This window comes from Dasypus novemcinctus, chromosome X (assembly GCF_030445035.2).
Source record: "Dasypus novemcinctus isolate mDasNov1 chromosome X, mDasNov1.1.hap2, whole genome shotgun sequence".
In the NCBI taxonomy this organism is placed as follows: Eukaryota; Metazoa; Chordata; class Mammalia; order Cingulata; family Dasypodidae; genus Dasypus; species Dasypus novemcinctus.
Genome location: NC_080704.1, coordinates 42,579,780 through 42,599,401, shown reverse-complemented (window position 1 = coordinate 42,599,401; position 19,622 = coordinate 42,579,780). Strand labels below are relative to the sequence as shown.

General features: G+C 40.9%; 1 protein-coding gene across 2 annotated transcripts in view; it reads right to left on the bottom strand.

Annotated features, from left to right (window-relative positions):
• PRRG1 (proline rich and Gla domain 1) overlaps window positions 1–19,622 on the bottom strand; it is a 202,835-nt gene that overhangs the window by 156,829 nt on the left and 26,384 nt on the right. For both annotated transcript variants that reach the window (XM_058291957.2, XM_058291956.2), the window contains one exon: window positions 12,265–12,443. The gene's annotated coding sequence lies outside the window, so the exon portion shown is untranslated. The remainder of the gene's footprint in view (window positions 1–12,264; window positions 12,444–19,622) is intronic.

Here is a 19,622-nt window from a genome sequence, read left to right as displayed (position 1 = left end):
ATCCATTTAAAAAATGGGAAAAAGACTTAAACAGACACTTCTCCGAAGAAGAAATACAAATGGCAAGAAAGCACATGAAAAAATGTTCCAAATCTCTAGCTATCAGGGAAATGCAAATCAAAACCACAATGAGATACCATCTTACACCCATAAGATTGGCAGCTATGAAAAAAACAGAAGAATACAAGTGCTGGAGAGGATGTGAAGGAAGGGGAACACTCATCCACTGCTGGTGGGAATGCAGAAGGATCCAACCATTCTGGAGAACAGTATGGCGGTTTCTCAAAAAACTAGCCATAGATTTGCCATATGACCCAGCAATACCACTGCTGGGAATATACCCAGCAGAACTGAAAACAAGAACACAAACCAATATATGTACACCAATGTTCATAGCAGCATTGTTCACTATTGCCAAAAGTTGGAATCAACCCAAATGCCCATCAACAGACGAGTGGATCAATAAAATGTGGTATATACACACAATGGAATACTACTCGGCTGTAAGAACAAACACACTACAAACACATGTGATAACATGGATGAATCTTGAGAACCTTATGTTGAGTGAAGCAACCCAGACATTGAAGGACAAATACTACATGACCTCAATGATATGAAATAAACAAGCTGCCCTAGATAGCAAGAGACTGAACGATAGGCTTGCAGGAAATCAGAGGGTGGAGGAAGGATATGAGCCGATGTCTGCAGGGGTGGAATTTAAGACGAGATGGTGGTAAGTATGAACACAAAGAAGAGATAAAAGGGGGGCAAGGGGTTGCCTTTGCTTGGGGCTTTGCGGGTTTGAGGGTGGCTGGGGAGGGACGGGTGGGTAACGTTGCCCAAAAGTGGGGGGAGGGAGGGGTAGCATACGAACCAGGAGAGGGTCAGGTGTTGGTGGAGAGTAAAATGCCGAGAAAATCATATCAAAATATAATAAAGAGGGTTACCTGTTTAGAATGCTCGGAGGGGAGGGTCTGATGCAGGACGGGCTCCTGGGGAATGTCTAAATGCTCATTCTGCCAGAGTGGGTGACACCATGGGGTAGAAACCCAAGTAGTGAGAGTGGGGGTGGACCCACATCCTGGGGAGGACTAATGCCATCCAATAGAGGGAACTGTATCCCTCGAGAGAAAGGGTGGCTCCCAGGGCATTGGGGCAGTTGAGCAAGTTAGGCCCTGAACACTATTCCATCTATCTCTGGAAGTGGCTCCTCAGGAAACGGAGGTTGGCTATCACTGAGGGCACTAAGGTGGAAGGGAAAATGGACGTTAAATGTGTGGAACCAAAGTAAATGGGGGGTAAGAGAGGAGTTTCTTGAGAGTACACAAGGATGGATATAAAACATGTAATATTACACCATAACATATAGGAGATGACAGACTGATAATGTAAACCATAATGTAAAACATAGGATAACTAAAAATGTAAAGAACTGTGTATCCTAAAGTATGCACCATAATGTAAATACAGATGTCACCTTGTTAGAAAGCTAATGTCTCAGACTCTGTACATCACTTTAAGTAAATATGATATGAATAGGGCGTAAGAGTATCACTGTGGAAGGGAAAAGGTTTTCTGGTGGATGTGTGGGAGTGCTGTATATTATATATATACATTGCTGTGGTCTAGGACTCCTGTGAAGAAAAGCTGAATAATTAGGGGGGGGGGGGGGGAAAAAAAAAAGAAAAAAATAGGATGTGGAATTTTTTCAAGTCAACATTCTTTATCTAAGTTCTTTATCTAACTTTATCCAAGTTCTTTATCTATCCTTTAAACTCATCGCTATATGCCATTCCCTAGTAAGGGACCATGACATTATATTGGGCTTCAAATTTCGGGGAGTTCTGGATCACAGAGTGTTTCAACAATGGCAATGGAGGGATACTGGTATGGGATACCAATGACAGATGATATATGACTGACAGGGAGCTGTACAGAACATATGTCCAGGGTGCATGGTAATGTTTGGATATACTCATAGTGGCAACAATTAAAAACCACAGTAGGGGGGGTACTGAGTTCCCGGCCAGTGGTGCTCTGTCGTGGTCCCTAGGGGAGCAGCGACAGTCTCCCAGGTACAGTGGTGGGGACCGGGAGGGAGTGAGGGTTCAACAGTGAGCCCCTGATACTAATGACTATGCTTGTGAGCTGATAAACCCAAAATAATAACAAGGCCTAGAGCAACTTTGTGCCTGGGAATTTCCTTCTGTCAGCCTTCATGTTACTCAAATGTGGCCAGTCTCGAAGCCAAACTCAGCATGTAAATGCAATGCCTTCCCCCCAGCGTGGGACATGACACCCGGGGATGAGCCTCCCTGGCAACGAGGGACCACTATCAACTACCAACTGATGATGCAACTGGAAAATGACCTTATACGGAAGGTTCAATGCGGATCAGCAGAATATCCATGTCTACATAAAATACCATGACTTTAAAATGCTGTTTGACCTAAAGTAAGGGGGAAATGGAAAGGAGAAATGAGTTTATATGGCTACGAGTTTCTAAAAAAGAGTCTGGAGGCTGGCAGAAGGTTTGCCCTCATGCACAACTGAGCAGAGTCAGAGAGACAGATAAAGCAGATACAACCCCCAGATATTGGTTCCTTTGAGGGCTAAAGAGACCCATGGGAGTTATGGTCATGGCTGATGGGGTTAACTACCAGGGCAGATGGCCCCTCTTTGGAAATGGTGTTTATGTGTGATGAATCTGGACTCAGATGGGATCTCCCTTCATAAGACTTTCATGCTAATGTGCTGGAGGTGCAGTTAATGTTGGGGTTTAAGATATATTTAGGGGATTTGAATCTCTGGACTGACAATGTGATAGCCAGATCCTGAGCCTCAACAGACTCCAGCACCTACAATCTGATTTATTGGACTTACCACACTCAGCTAAGATGGAGGTGAAGAAGGACAACCACCACACCATGGAGCCTAGAGTGATTACAACTGAAAATGGGAGGATTGCATCCAGCATCCAGGTGGAATCTGAGCCTCCTCTTGACATAAAGGTGCAATGGACACAACCAATCCAGTGTCCACATAGAAGAGGTGGCATTGGATTGGGAAAAGTGGACATAATGGACAAAGGGTATGGGGAAAGGCAGGAAGAGATGAGAGGTGGAGGCATCTTCGGGACATGGAGCTACCCTGGATGGTGCTTCAGAGGTAATCACCGGACATTGTAAATCCTCACAGGGCCTACATGATGGAATAGAGGAGAGTATGGGCCATGATGTGAACCAATGTATATGAGGTGCAGAGGTGCCCAAAGATGTACTTACCAAATCCAATGGATGTGTCATGATGATGGGAACGAGTGTTGTTGGGGGGGGGGGAGAGGGGGGGTGGGGGGGTGGGGTTGAATGGGACCTCACATATATATTTTTAATGTAATATTATTACAAAGTCAATAAAAAATAAAAAAATTAAAAAAAAAAAAAAAAAAAAAAAAAAAAAAGAGATCATACAAGTCAACACTAAAAAGACAAGCAACCCAGTTAAAAAATGGGCAAAAGCCTTGAATAGACGTTTCTCCAAAGAGGAAATACAAACGGCCAAAAAGCATATGAAAAAAAAAAGCTCAACATCACTGGCTATTAGGAAAATGCAAATCAAAACTACATTGAGATATTATCTCACACCTCATAGAATGAACATTGTTTTTTTTGTCTTTATTTTTTTAAAGTTACATTAAAAAATATGAGGTCCCCATATGACCCCCACCCCCCTCACCTCATTCCTCCCCCCATAACAACAACCTCCTCAATCATCATGAAACATTCACTGCATTTTGCACCTCATGGTCAATGGTCCACATCATAGCCCACACTCTCCCACAGTCCACCCAGTGGGCCATGGGAGGACATACACTGTCCGGTAACTGTCCCTGCAGCATCACTCAGGACAACTCCAACCCTCAAAAATGCCCCCACATGACATCTCTTCTTCCCACTCCCTACCCCCAGCAGCCACCATGGCCACTTTCTCCACACCAATGCCACATTTTCTTCGATTATTAATCACAATAGTTCATGAATAGAATATCAGTAAGTCCACTTTAATTCATACTCTATTCCTCCATCCTGTGGACCTTAGAATGGTTGTGTCCACTCCACATCTATATCAAGAGGGGGCTTACAACAGAAAACTACTATTGCTAGAGAGGGTATGGAGGAACAGGAACATTCCTTCACTGTTGACGGGAATGTAGAATGGTCCAGCCCCTTTTGGAAGACAGTTTGGCAGTACCTCAAGAAGCTGAGTATAGAACTGCCGTATGATCCAGCAATCCCATTACTAGGAATATATTCAGAACAACTGAAAGCAAGGACATAAACCGACATTTGCATATCAGTACTCACAGCAGCATTATTCAAAATTGCTAAACTATCGAACCAGCCCAAGTGTCCATCAACTGATGAATGGCTAAACAAAATGGAGTATATACATACAATGGAGTACTATTCAGCTGTAAGAAGATATTAAATTGGGATGCATATGACAATATGGATTAGCCTAGAGGATGATATGTAGAATGAAATATGTCAGACACAAAAGGACAAATATCATATGGTCTCACGAATATGACCAAAGTATGATTAGTAAACTCACAGAGGTAAACTCTAGAGTATAGGTTACTAGGAAATAGAATGTGGGTTGAAAATGGGAGCTGATGCTTAATGTATGTAGCATTATTAGTAAGGTCAATTGTAAGAGTGGGGAAATGGAAAGAGGTGATAGTACACACTATAGTGAGTATTACTAACACTGCTGATTTATAAATATGACTGTGGCTGAAAGGGGTAGTTTGTGGGCATAAATGTCAATTGAAAAGAAACTAGGGAATAATCGAAGGAATGTATAACAGTCATTTCAGTAGTGGTCGAAGATCATGGTTAATAGTATAAATATAAGAAGGTTCTTCTTTTACAAAGTGCTAAGAATATGGTGATACACGGGAAATCACAACTAATGTAACTTATGGATGACAGTTAACAGTAATATTGTAATATTTTGAAGCAATGGCAAGATGATAGTATTTTAATTCTAAGGGACAACAGTAGGGGGGTATAAGGGATATAGGAGTTTTCTTTCATGGAGTAATGAAAACGTTCTGAAATTGACTGAGGTGATGACAGCACAACTCTGTGATGAAAATGAGAACTACTAAGTGTACACTTTGAGTGGATTGTACAAAGCATGGGACTGTATAACACAGGGAATCCAGTGGTGGATGATGGACTGTGGTTAACAGGACAAATATGAGAACGCTCTCTCATAAATGATAACAAATATATACTACTAATAAAGGGCATTAATAATAGGATGGGTTGGGGGGGAATGCATCCTATGTAGGATGGGGGGTATAGTTGGTTGTGATGTTTTGGCAATGTGTTTTCATAATTTGTGCCAAATGTTTCAAATGTAGGGTGTTGGTAGTAGGGAGATGTATGGGAACCCTGTATGATGATATGAATGTTATGTAAATTCACAACTTTTACTATATAATTATTTTTATGTATGTTCACGTATGAATGATATACTTCAATAAAATTTTATTTTTAAAAAGTTGGATAGCAAAAACCACACAGGCCATTGAAAACATTCATCCAAAAGAAACAATCTGAATGTAGCTCTAAAAAAAATTCCTTGAGTGATTTAGTTCATGAAACTTATTCCTATTGAATCAATAAGAACATTGTGACAAGAAAATGCTCCTCTGGGAATTTTTAATAAAATATTTTTCAGTCTAATCACATACCTGTTGGTGAACCCCCTGCTACAACAAATGCAAACTTAATATTTAAGGATTGTACATTGTCTCATTGTAATAATAATCAATTTTCCATAGTGTGATTATCAGAGAGAGTGGAGCATGGCTTTTTAAGGATATATATATATTTGTGAGTATGGCATTATTGACACCTTACAGCTATTTTCATATACTTACCATTGATATAAAGAACATCCCCAATAGCATATAACAAGCACAGAACAGTGAGAGCCACTTGCAAAAATGAAGAAAGACCAATTAAGAAATTGTAAATCTAGACCTCCCTCTGGGTAGTTTATAGCTACTGCCAAACTGCATTCCAGAAAGACTGGACCAATCTAGTGTCTACAACACTGCTACTACAAATAGAAAGAAAGGAGAGGTTTTGTGTTTTTATTAGCAGTATAACAATTCCCAAATTGGCAACACCAAAGAAAAGCAAGTGTTCCAAAACCTTTGGGGGCACTGGGAATTTATAATTTAAAAAAAGGATTGCGGTTGTCAGGTGAGTTCTGTTGGAACTAGAGGCTAATTAGAACATGGAGGCAATAGAAAACTTGTTTGCTACTGATTGGTTAGAGCTTAGATTACTTTTTCTCAGTCCTATTTCTCTTCTAGGCTTTAAGTTTCTTTCTCCAAGCTGCGCATGCCTGAAGTCTGATTGTGTCAGCACACAGAGTGTCCATCTTGTATGCATCCTTCATTGGGAACCATTTTGTAACCCAGGGCCTGAAAACCAATTTAGAGTTCCTTTCACATTAGCAAAATACATGAGAGTGGTCCTCTCACACTGTTGTTCATTAAATTTCTCAACAGGTTGGGATGCTTCCTTCACCACATTTTAAAGTACTTAAAAAGTTTGCCTTTTATTTCAGAAGCATTATCAATCTATCTGTTTGTAGTCATTAGGAGGGTTCACAAATATTCCAGTGCTCTTGGAGCACATCCAGTAGCAGTGCCCTTCTCCATACCCTCTTCAAGTTAAGTAGAGATTTCTGACATGTTTTAGCCAAAGGAGTATGAGTGAAAGTGGCTCCCTTCTGAGTTATAGCTTTATGAGTCAGTGCATGATTCGTCCCATCTCCCTTTCTCTGTGCCCGTGGAGACCGTACAGCAAATTTCCAGATGCTGGCTGCTTCATAAACGTTAAGTCAGCCAGAGAAAGAAGCTGTGGACTAGGGCCTTAGCCTCTCCATGACAGACTGGCCAGGTGAACAAGAAATAAGCTCTTGTTGTTGTATGACTTTACAATGTTGAGTTTCTTACTGAACAGGACTTGGCCCATCCTGACTGATATTGTCTGTGCATTATGTTGACATGATTTAAATTTTGTTTTTGCTAGTTTCCACTTTCCTAATTTCTAAAGGCTAAAGGGCACATTTCCAGACTGTTAAAGGTAACTCTTTGATATCCTTTCACCTTCCCAACATTTTGTTAGTAAACCCATGGTCAGTGGGAGAAGGCTGGAGGTACTGTGCTTGGCGGGAGGGATGTGGCATTTTGGGGAATCTCAATGTTTATTTTATATCCAGTTGATAGCTTTTGCCTTCTCCCTTAGTTAAGCTCAAGGGGCTTGCGGTCTGTGTATGGTGAGGGATGGAAAGTGAGAGGTGGAGGACCAAGGGCAAGGAAAACAACCACAACAAAACAACAGTAATTTACATTTGTCCTGTGCCGGGCCCAATTTTAAGTGCTTGACATTTATGAGTTCATTTAATCCTTAAACTATTCCTATGAGATAAGTACTATTATATTTACATTTTACAGATGAGGCACAGAGAGGCTACAAGACTTGCAAAGTTTGGAAATGGCAGAGCTCTGGTGAAAGCAGCTCTTAGAATAGGTTTCAGGAGTTGCTATTTGGGTATGCCAAATTTTGAATATAAAGACATCAAGAAAAGTCATTTACTTTGGTCTTAGAGCTTCCAGATCAATCAAAAATACTACCTCTGTAAAAAAGGATTCAATCTTAATTTAAGAAGGAAGGATAAAAAGGACGAAGTCTCAATTCTTCTAAACATGGTTCTTTCCCCTCTTTTCAGAGGCAAGCAGATATACGAGTTCAACCTTGTCCTTGACCCTTTCCATTCCCTCTTACTCCTGCATTCACTTACAATAAATTATTTCACTCTCTGATGGGCTGGGCAGCTTGCCAGCCTTGCATCCAAGGTCAGCCAAAGGGGACGCTCACTGTAGAGAAAGACAGGGCTCACTGTTGCTTGATTTTATTTGACACTATCCATTTAGCAGCCAAATTGGTAACACTGTCCTCCATAGTGCCCTCCACATTTCTTACTCACATGACCTGTCCTCCACACCCTGGGTCACAAGTGAAACATTGACAGATCTGAAGGGCCTCAGTTGAATGATTTAGTAATATATTCAACTCAGGATGGAAATTTGGATGAAATGTTGAAGTTAACATGCTGTCCTCAGTGGCTTTCAATAGGGGTAGAGAAATGATGACATTGATCAGTATCTTTTGGGAATATTTAAAAATAATCCTGACACAGGGCACTAAATATAATCTTAGATTGATATAGTTAAAAAATGTCCCCAGAAATTCTGGGCAATGAGAAACCCTTGTTCTACAGAAAATTGTCAAATTTGCTGTTAGGTAATTAAGTCTTGTTTATAGACATCTAGAATGAAAGATTTCTGTGCCCAGATCTCTTTGGAAAATCACCAACACAGTATATATAAAAGGCAACTCGGCATCTCTGGTATTTTTACATTATACCTTTACCCCTCAGGGTCAAGATAGTTGTCTCATTTAGTTTACTGTGCAATATGGTAGTCTAAGAGACAGGTGCCCCACCATAGATTAAGTTAGTGTTTCCTTTCTCTTCATTATCCAGAAAGAAGCCTTCTTTAGAAAGGAAAATCACTTTAAAAAGAGAAAACCACTTTTAGCATCCTCACCCATACTCACTCTGTTGCAATTTGCACCTTGTGAGTCTTGGTTTTGCGAATACCACCGCCCAAACAGTCATTTCCTGGGCACACCATTTTGACAATTATGCTCTTGTGCTGGAGGTTCCTGAGCTCTGTGCATGTCCTCCTATCCCTGTATCCTATCTTGTAAATAAGAACCTTGGACATTTATTTTTGTAATATGATTTTGCTATTTACTAAACCTTCTGCTTGTGGGAAGGAATAAAGGGAATGAATGCCAGCCAGAAGCTGGAGACTCTTATACCTCAGTTTTCGCCATGTTAGTTTTGTTGGTTCTTTTATTCCTTAGTTACAACCCAAGATTCTGCCTACCCCTTTTACCACTTTTACAGGCATAATTTTGGGAACTGCAAGGCAGGGAGGGCCCCATACTCACAAGTAAAGAAATATTAAGTGACTGAAAATAAACATTTGGAAGGCAATTCAGGTTTAAAACAGGGGGAGTATAGTGGGCAGAATTCTAAAGGTGACCTCTCCCACCAAGATTCCCATTTACTGGTTATTCAATAAAACAACAATTTAGATACTGTAGATGTAATTCAAATTACTAAGCAGTTAGCCTTAAATTAGGGGTATTGTCCTAGAATTATCTATGTGAGTCCAGTATATTAAATGAGCCCTGAAAAGCAGAAGAAGGAAGCAGAAAAGTCCTTCAGAGATGCAGTAGAAGGGGAGGTCGGAGAGATTCAAAGCATGAGAGTGACTAGACATACTGCTGCTGACTTTGAAGCCTGTAATAACAGCCCCGGCCTTATCTTTCTTTTTTTTTTAACTCACTCATTTATTTATTGTTTATGGCTACTTTAGCAGTACAATGACAGAATTGAGTAGTTGTAATAGAGCTCATATGATCTGCAAAGCCTAAAACACTTTCTGATCCTTTATAGAGCAACAAATGAACCATGCTAATGTAAGATATTAATAATAGGGTAATAGATGGGAACTCTGTAGTTTATGCATGATTTTTCAATAAACTGACAACTTTTCTAATAAAAATGTGAAAAAATTTTTTTTACATCAATGAATTTGGCTAACAACAAGTGGTGGGGAGAGAGGTAGAAGGAATATGAAAGAAATGAATTCTCTGAGAATACACCCAGGCCTTATCTTGATTTTGGCCTGGTGGGACCCAGAGCAGACAAACTAGTTGAGCCAACCCAGACTTTTGACCTACAGAACTGTGAGATAATACATTTATGTTTTTTAAAATCACTAAGTTTGTGGTAACTTGTTATGCCAGCAATAGAAAAGAAACACAGGGAAGCAGATGTGGTTCAGACAGCTGGGCACCTGCCTACCACATGGGAGGTACCAGCTTGGTTCCTGGTACCTCCTAAAGAAGACAAGCAAGACAGCGAGTTGACACAATGGCCTGGTGCAGTCAGCTGATGCAACAAGATGATGCAACAAAGAGACACAAGAAGGAAACACAATGAGAGACACAAGCAGGGAGTGGAGGTGGTTCAAGCAATTGGGTGCACCCCTCCCACGTGACAGGTCCTGGGTTTGGTTCCTGGTGCCTCCTAAAAAGAAGAGGAGCATACTACGAATGGACACAGAGAGCAGACAGAGTGCAAACAACAAGGTGGGAGAGAAATAAATAAAAATCTAAAAAAAAACAAAGAGTAGCAGAAATCAATATGAAATATACATTTAAAGGATATTCAAATATATATTTTGAAGACAGAGTCATAGTTAACAAGGTAAATAGAAGAGGAGCTTCAGTCTTTATTAAGAAAATAATGATTTTGCATATATGTAAAAAGTTCCAAGTGTGTCTTTAAGACAATAAATCATTAAGGGCCCTTTTGTTAACTTATTTTTAAGATGAACACGTGCTTATCTGGCTGCTGCCCTCTTCAGCTCCAATTCACAAGGCTGGATTTCTGCTTTGGATGCTATTATGCATTTCTGCCCCAGTCAACCTTCTAGTCCCCAAGTCCTCTGTGCAGTGACCCCACTGTACTCTTCGTTGGTTGGGAATTGGAACTCTGCTCCTGAATCTCAGAGGATGATGGATCATGGTCCAAAGACTACCCTTCCAAATGCCAACTGGTCTTCTCTGCCACCATTTCTGAGTCTTGACTGCTTCTTATCAACAGGTGTTCTGCTCTTCTCCCAGTACTGTTTGCCTGCACCACAGCTGGAGAAGCCTCTAGCCCTGAGGGAGCAGCCTGTCATGGGACAAATATTTACTAAGCACCTCTTCTGTGTAGGGTGATCATACATGTTATCATCCAACACTTCAGAAAGTGAACACTTTGGGGTATTGTTAATAATCATGCCAGGATAACAGGCATAACTGGGATTGTCCTGGGCAAACCAGCATGGATGGCTGCCCTGGCTGTATTCTAAGTGCTAATCCAGTTGTTTGGGTTAGAGCAATGAGCAGTACACACACCACAAAAACCAAAGCTCTGTTGGAGCTTACATTCTAATAGAGAAGACAGATGATAAAGAAAAATAATCAAGAAAAATAATATGGAATGTTAGATGTGATAAAGGGCTATGGAGAAAAATAAAGCTGAGAAGGGATACTATAAGTGAGTATGTGTGTGGGGAAGGTACAAATGAAAATGTGGTGGTCAGGGTAAGCCTCAGTGAGAAGGTGACCTATGAGCAGAGACTTACAGAGGATGAGGGAGGGCACCATATAGAAATCTGGGGGAAGAGAGTTCCAGGCAGAGGGGCAGCAGATGCAAAGCACCTGAGGGGGACGTGGACCTAGTGTGTTCTAGGACCAACAAGGAGACCAACTGTGGTCAGAGTAGAGTTAGAGAGGTCAAGAGTAATAGGAGAGAAGGTTGGAAAGGTAAAACGGGTTCAGGTCAAGAAGGGTTTTGCAGGCCACTGTAAAGACTTTACCTTTACTCTGAGTGACATGAGAACTTAAAGGTAGAGGTGATGCAGTGGAGTGACATGATCTGATTCAGTTTTCAACAGGATCCCTCTGGCTGCTGTGTTGAGAGCAGACTGGGGACTAAAGTGGAAGCAGCAAGACTAGCGTCTTGTTCACTTGGCTGAACAAAGGAAGAAAATTATGGAGCAATCTCATAGGCCCTGGCACCTGCAGCCCTCTCCCTCTGCCCCACAAGCTATCAGTTGTGCCTGGTACCCATCGGAGGTCCCCTCTTGCCAGTCTGACCTGCTGTGAATAGGCAGTTTCTGCTTGCTGACAATTGCCAAGGGTCAAGATGAGACAAGAACTGAATCTGAAAATAGGAATTTATATTATGAACAGAGAGCAAAAATGTTCACCAACTAGACATCAACAATTTTTACCAGCAATTGATCCTCATAGGGGATACTTGTTCTTGAAATTCAAATTTCCACAGAACTATGGAAAGTATGTAAGTGCCCCCAGTTTACTTGCTAAGCCAAGCAGTAAGCATTATGCCTGAATCTTTCCTTCTGTTTCAGCAAAATGAGAAACACGACTTCTTCTTCAGCTCTTTGCACAGTGACAGAATTTGCTTTGAAGCAGCTGTATGAAAACACAAGAGACTATATAGATATTAATTATATCTTACTTTTTTGAAGACAAGGAGGAAGATTTTTCCTGAAGATCTGAGACATAAGCCAAATTAACATCTGTGAGGATCCTGTTGCCATCCCCTCCTGCATTGTGATAGAAATGTAGCCTTTGATGATATGGTATTATATAGATGTAGAAAAATTATCTTCACTTCTTAGGCAGGGAAAAATTACCCTGAAAAATACCAGACAAGAAAGAAGTTAATAAACAACTATTTCAGATGTTTGGTTTGTATCCTATACTCAAAGCATTTAACATTTTCTGCTATACTCATTTTCCTCATTGTTCTAACTAATGGCCAAGATAGTATACTCTGGTTTCCTAATCAGAGTACCATGTTAATGAGGTATTTCATTTGAAAGGTAGCCTTTTGTCATAATATCACTCAACTATGAAAATTCTTCTGCCATTTTTCATAGTAGGAATCTACAACTGAACACTACAATATTTCCTTATTGCTTATCAAATGAAGATTCACGTTTCCTTCATACATTCACATTCCTGGTGAGGTGTTCCCTTTCAGCTACAGAAGAAATTGTTTTCACTTTTGTTTAAAAGGGAGCATTTTTTTTTTAAGATTTATTTTTTTATTTATTTCTTTCCCCTGTACCCCCATCCTAGTTGTCTGTTCTCTGTGTCCATTTGCTGCATGTTCTCTTTGTCCGCTTCTGTTGTTGTCAGCAGCACGGGAATCTGTTTCATTTTGTTGCGTCATCTTGTTGTGTCAGCTCTCCGTGTGTGCAGCGCCATTCCTGGGCAGGCTGCACTTTCTTTTGTGCTGGGTGGCTCTCCTTACGGGGCGCACTCCTTGCGCATGGGGCTCCCCTACATGAGGCACCCCCTGAGTGGCACGGCACTCCCTGCACGCATCAGCACTGTGCGTGGGCCAGCTCCACACGGGTCAAGGAGGCCTGGGGTTTGAACCACGGACCTCCCATGTGGTAGACGGACGCCCTATCCACTGGGCCAAGTCTGCTTCCCAAAAGGGAGTATTTTATATACACATATTTACATGTGTACATAATTCACAGATTACTATATAAAGAGAGTTTTATTCGCTCAACAAATATTTTTGAGTGTATTGTAGTGTGCAAGGACAGGCAAGAAACATTAAACATAATAGCTTAGTTATTAATAGCATTTAGCAATCTATCTATCCATCTATCTAATATAACAATTGTTAAATAAAAATAAAACAACCACCTGCATTGGGTGTTGCCAGGAGCAGCCCCCTTTCTAAGACATGGCAGGACTTTTCTAAAGATAAAAACAGGCCAAGGGAGAGAATTTGTAGAGTGGAACAGTGTCAACAAAATTGCAATTTTTGCAACATTTTATGACTAGCTGGTCTTGGTCAGGTAGAGATAGCCTATTTAAATGGAGAAGCAGGGAAGTGGACTTGGCCCGGTGGTTAGGGCGTCTGTCTACCACATGGGAGGTCCACGGTTCAAACTCCGGGCCTCCTTGACCTGTGTGGAGCTTGACCATGTGTACTGCTGATGTACGCAGGAGTGCCGTGCCATGCAGGGGTGTCCCCGTGTAGGGGAGCCCCACGCGCAAGGAGTGCGCCCCGTAAGGAGAGCCATCCAGTGTGAAAGAAAGTGCAGCCTGTCCAGGAAGGGTGCCACACACATGGAGAGCTGACACAAGATGATGCAACAAAAAGAAACAGATTCCCAGTGCTGCTGACAACAACAGAAGTGGACAAAGAAACAAGACGCAGCAAATAGACACAGAGAATAGACAACCTGGGTGGGGGTGGTGTGGGGGTGGGGGTGGAGGGGAGAGAAATAAATAAATCTTTTAAAAAAATGGACAAGCATGCTATACTAACCAACGAATATCTGTTCCTGCTTTGTAAGACCCTCCAATGTAATGAAGAACTTAAGTATCAACCAGTTATTGAAAAATTGAAAATCCCCACTTGGGAATCCCCTAATTGCCTTTATAATCCACTTTAACCCTCTGGCCATCTTGAGAGCCTCACTCCAACTTCCTGGGTTTGAGATCTTCCCGCTCCAGTGGTCATTCAGTAAACTTGTAGCCTTGATTATGCTCAAAAGGTGAAAATGCTAAAGAGAGAAAGGTTCAAGAGTGTGTACAAAATGAGCTACAGTTTTAAAAGGAATGAACAGGGCTGGTCTGATGGAGACAGTGAAATATGAGGAAAGTTTTTAAAAAGGGGAGAAAGCAAGCCATGTGATGTCTGGAGGAAAAGGGCTCCAGACAGAGGGAATGACTCAGTGCAGAGGCAGGGGCATGCCAGGATTGTCTAAGGAAGAGCAAGGAGGCCTGCATAGCTGATGCTAAGGACTTGTATGTGGGAGGCAGGCACAGGAGTGTGCAGGGGAAGACTGGATAGAAGTTGATGTCAGAGTAAGGGTGGAGCCAGATTTTTAGGGCCTGAAGCTTAAATAATTTTTGGGTTCCTCCTTAAGAAAAAGCATTCAAATTTACAGGGATGCAAATAGGCATAACATTCAACATTTGCATAGAATGAGAAAAGAAATCATAACAAATTACAAATTTTACAAACCTGACAAATACCATAAACACCAAAGACCCTGAATTATGGTGTTTTAAAATTGGATACACTGCACTTTTGAATATGCTCCTGATAAGAGAGAACTTCTCTCTTGATAAGTATTGATGTGAGCGAACCACACTACTTACAATTTTACATGTCTGCTGATTGGAAGATTTTTCCACATGCTAGCTTTTAGTGCCAAACATTTCAGTGATTGCGTCTCCCACACTACCCACATACTTCTAGGGTCTGGGAGCCATAACACATGTTTATATTACCAGACATCATCAGGCTTTGCATCTTCATGTTGAAACTCCAGACAAATCAGCCAGTGGGCAAGAGGAGTACTCTTGGAAGCCACTGCTTACACTAAGAAAATTAGAAGTAACTTTAACGCTGTGCAGAACTGTGAACTATGACTATATCTCAGACACCCAAACTAAATGTATCCCCTGACTCAATATTCCCATAGCTATATTTCCGATACACCCTGACCACTCTAAAGAAAAAATCCCTCTGGGTCAAAGATGTAATTGCTGGATTTTGGGAGCAGCAGCTCATATAGCACCTTGGTAGGATCTGGTAAGGACTCTGGCAAGTACAGTGGGGAGCCTTCGAGGGTTTTGAGAATAGTAGTGACATGATTAAGACATTCCCAGATAGAAAGTGGACTTGGCCCAGTGGATAGGGCGTCCGTCTACCACATGGGAGGTCCACGGTTCAAACCCCAGGCCTCCTTGACCTGTGTGGAGCTGGCCCATGCACAGTGCTGATGCACGCAAGGAGTGCCCTGCCACACAGGCGTGCCCCCCGTGTAGGGGAACCCCATGCACAAGGAGTGCACCCCATAAGGAGAGCCGCCCAGCGCAAAAGAAAGCGCAGCCTGCCCAAGAATGGCACCGCACACACGGAGAGCTGACACAGCAAGATGATGCAACAAAAAGAAACACAGATTCCCGTGCTGCTGACAACGACAGAAGCGGACAAAGAAGAACACGCAGCAAATGGACACAGAGAACAGACAACTGGGGCAGGGAAGGGGAGAGAAATAAAAATGAATCTTAAAAAAAAAGACATTCCCAGATAAAACAAAGCTGAGGGAGTTTGCCACCACCAGACGGGCAAATGGAGATGGTAAAGAGTGTTTTGCAGGTTGAAAGGAAAGGACAGTAAACAACAGATTGAAGCCACATGAAGAAATAAGTATCTCCATGATGGTAATAACATGGGTAAATATAAGTGACATTACTATTATATTTTAGTTTGTAACTTCACTTTCTACTTCCTTCTCAAAGGCAAATGCATAACATGCAATAAATCTATGGTTTTGAATTCATAATTTATAAGCACGTAATTTGTGAAAAGAGCTACATAAAAGTGGGGGGACAGATGGGTATAGAAACATAGTTTGTGTATGTTATTGCAGCTAAGTTGGTGCCAAACAAATGAGATTATTATAGACATAGCATATTATATTTAAGCCTTATAGTAACTACATAGGAAATATCAGGGAATATGCAAGCTCATAGAAACAGAAATAGAGTAGAGGTTGCCAGGGGCAGGAGGCAGGGGGAATGGGTAGTTAATGTATAATAGGAGTAAAGTTTCTTTTTGGGGAGATGGCAAAGTTTTAGTAATGGAAGTGGTGAAGGTACCACAATATTGTGAATGTGATTAATCTCACTGAATGGTATGCTTGAGAGTAGTTGAGATGGGAAAGTTTGTGTTGTATATATGTTTCCACAGTTAAAAAAAAAAAAGAGCGAGCACCTAAAGAGACAATGACAATTAAATGTGTACATGATCTGGATGGGATCTAACAAGGGAAGAGAGAAAGCTCAAAGGGACATTATTGGGACATATGAAAAACACTGGAATAGAGACTATAAGCTTATTATCAATGTTAAATTTCTTGAACTTGGTAACTGCACTTAAGAGGTTACGTAAGTGAATAACCTTGTTCTTAGGAAATGTACATGGCAGTAATAAGTGTTCAAGGAGCTTGACGTATATAACCTACCCTCAAGTGTTCAGAATATGGATGGATGGATGGATAGAAGACACAGCAAATGTGACAAAATGTTAACATTTGAGGATCTGGGGAAGGGGGTAGCAATATATTGGAGTTCTCTGTATGGGATTTGTATGCTTTTGTAACTATCTTATAAGTTTGAAAGTATTTGAAAATAAAAGTTTTTTAAAAGTATGACAGACTTGTTGACATAAACAACAGAAATTTATTGTTTCATATTTCTGAAGGCAAGAAGTCCAAAATCAAGGTATTACCAGTTAGGAAGCGGATGTGGCTCAAATGATTGGGCTCCTATCTACTACACAAGGTTCAATTCCTGGGGTCTCCTGGTGAAGGTAAGCTGGCCTGTACGGTGAGCTGACCCAAACAAGAGCTGGCACAGCAAGATGGTGCAACAAAAAAAGATGCAGAAGAGGGACAATAAGAGACCACTGCAGACCAGGGAGCTGAGGTGTTGCAAGAGATTAAGCACCTTTCTCCCACTCTGGAATGTCCCAGGATCGGTTCCTGGTGCTGCCTAAAGAGAAGACAAGCAGACACAGAAGAACACACAGCGAATAAACACAGGAAGAAAACAGCAAGTGCTGGGGGTGGGGGGTGAGGAGAGAAATAAATAAATAAAATCTTAAAAAAAAAAAAGATATTGCCAGGGCTGTGCTCTCTCTGAAGCCTGTAGGGTTCTGGTAGTGGCTTACGGCAATCCATGGTTTAACTTAAGTCTCTATACCATCACATGGCCATGTCTTATTCTGTCTGTGTACAAATTTCCAATCTTTATAAGACACTAGTTATACTGGATTAGGATCTACACTAATGCAGTTTGGCCTCCTCTTAACTAATAACATCTGCAAAGGTCCTATTTACAGATAAGTTCACATTCACGGGACTCGGGGGATATAGGACTTGAACATGTCCTTAGGGGTGAACACAATTCAATCTATAACAAATGGGGATGCAGATGATTCATTTATATAACAAGTAGGAACGCAGTGTAAACGGATCCAGATGTTGGGAGGTGAGTAAAAGAGTCTCTAGTCTGAGCAGTTTTCTGATTGTTGCAGCTTTCTCAGTGCAGTAGAATGCATATCACTGGCTGGGAGTGGGGATGGGAGAGGAGGTGTTAGAAGTTTGAATAGAGATGTTAAAGTATAAAGTAGTCATCGAGGAGCTTGCTACTCAAGTCCAGCAGTGTCAGCCTCACCGGGAAGCTGGTTAGAATTTCAGATGCCCAGGCTCCATGGCAGGATCAGAAGCTGCACTTAACAAGATCCTAGGGTGATTTATAGCATGCTAAAGTTTGAGCTGCACTTTAGGGAAAGTGACTAGATTAGGAGAGAATAGTCCGATTTCCCAGCTCTATTAAGGGACCACTTGACACCTGCAGTATAAATTTAAAGAGAAACCCATTAGCATGGTTGTGGGTTTTGTTCTAGTCAAATACAATAGCAGGGAATAGTTGTTGCAGAGTAGGCAGAAAGCTAGATGAGACAAGGCTGTACTTTGTTTAAGGAAGTATGAATGAGAATGAGTCAAGGGAGTTCAAGAAATATGTAAATAAATGTATATATACAAAATGTATATATAACATGCTCATTTTTTTTTTTTACTGAAATGTACATGACCAAATATTTAGAGACCTCTGATTTTGGTTATACCAACTAAAGCATTACTTCCACCAGGGATATTTGTTTTTATTAGGGGATTTCTGAAAGTCAACGTATTTCCAAGATGCAGAGGAATGGATTTTTAATGGTATAATCTGAGAAGGTCTAGTCAGCTGGGACTAAGGAACTTTCTGGCATCCCCTGGAATCACATCTAAGATTGAGCAGGGTCCCTCACTGATAGTGTCTTGACGTTTACCATATAATCCTAAAGGATTAATTCTAGAGTTGGAAAATTCAAGTGTGAACATGGCCAAGGAAAAAGGTCTTGGCTCTAAATTTAAGACCCTTCTTTATGAGGAAATATTAGGGAATAAGCACGTGGTGCTTGTGAGTATTGCCATCGGTCCTAATGCAACACTCAGAATACAAGTCAAAGACACTAGGCAAAGATCACTCTTGCTTTACTTTGTCTATTCATTCAGCAGTCTAAGCCATAGGTACAATGGAAAATATCTAAATGAATAAAACCATAAGGTAAGGGATTTTATAATAGAAAGGGACTCTACAGATCTTCTAAAATGTCTCATCCAGTGTAGTGGTAGATGTTTATCCAGCTGTGTGAATACTTCCAGTATTGGGGAATGCATTCCTGACCAAGTCAGCTAATTCCAAAGTTGGGAATTTCTAATTGCTTTTTTAAAATATATTTTTTATTTATTTTTAAAATTCAGCAGTCTAAGCCATAGGTACAATGGAAAATATCTAAATGAATAAAACCATAAGGTAAAGGATTTTATAATAGAAAGGGACTCTACAGATCTTCTAAAATGTCTCATCCAGTGTAGTGATAGATGTTTATCCAGCTGTGTGAATACTTCCAGTATTGGGGAATGCATTCCTGACCAAGTCAGCTAATTCCAAAGTTGGGAATTTCTAATTGCTTTTTTAAAATATATTTTTTATTTATTTTTAAAAGATACATAGATCACACAAAATTCTACCTTAAAAAATAGAGGAAATTCCCATATGCCCCACTCCCCATACCCCCCCAGTTTTCCCATATCATGAACTTCCTTCATTAGTGTGGTACATTCATTGTACTTGATTAATACATTTTGGAGCACTGATACACAGCATAAATTATAGTTTACATTGTAGTTTACACTCTCTCCCAGTCCATTCCATGGG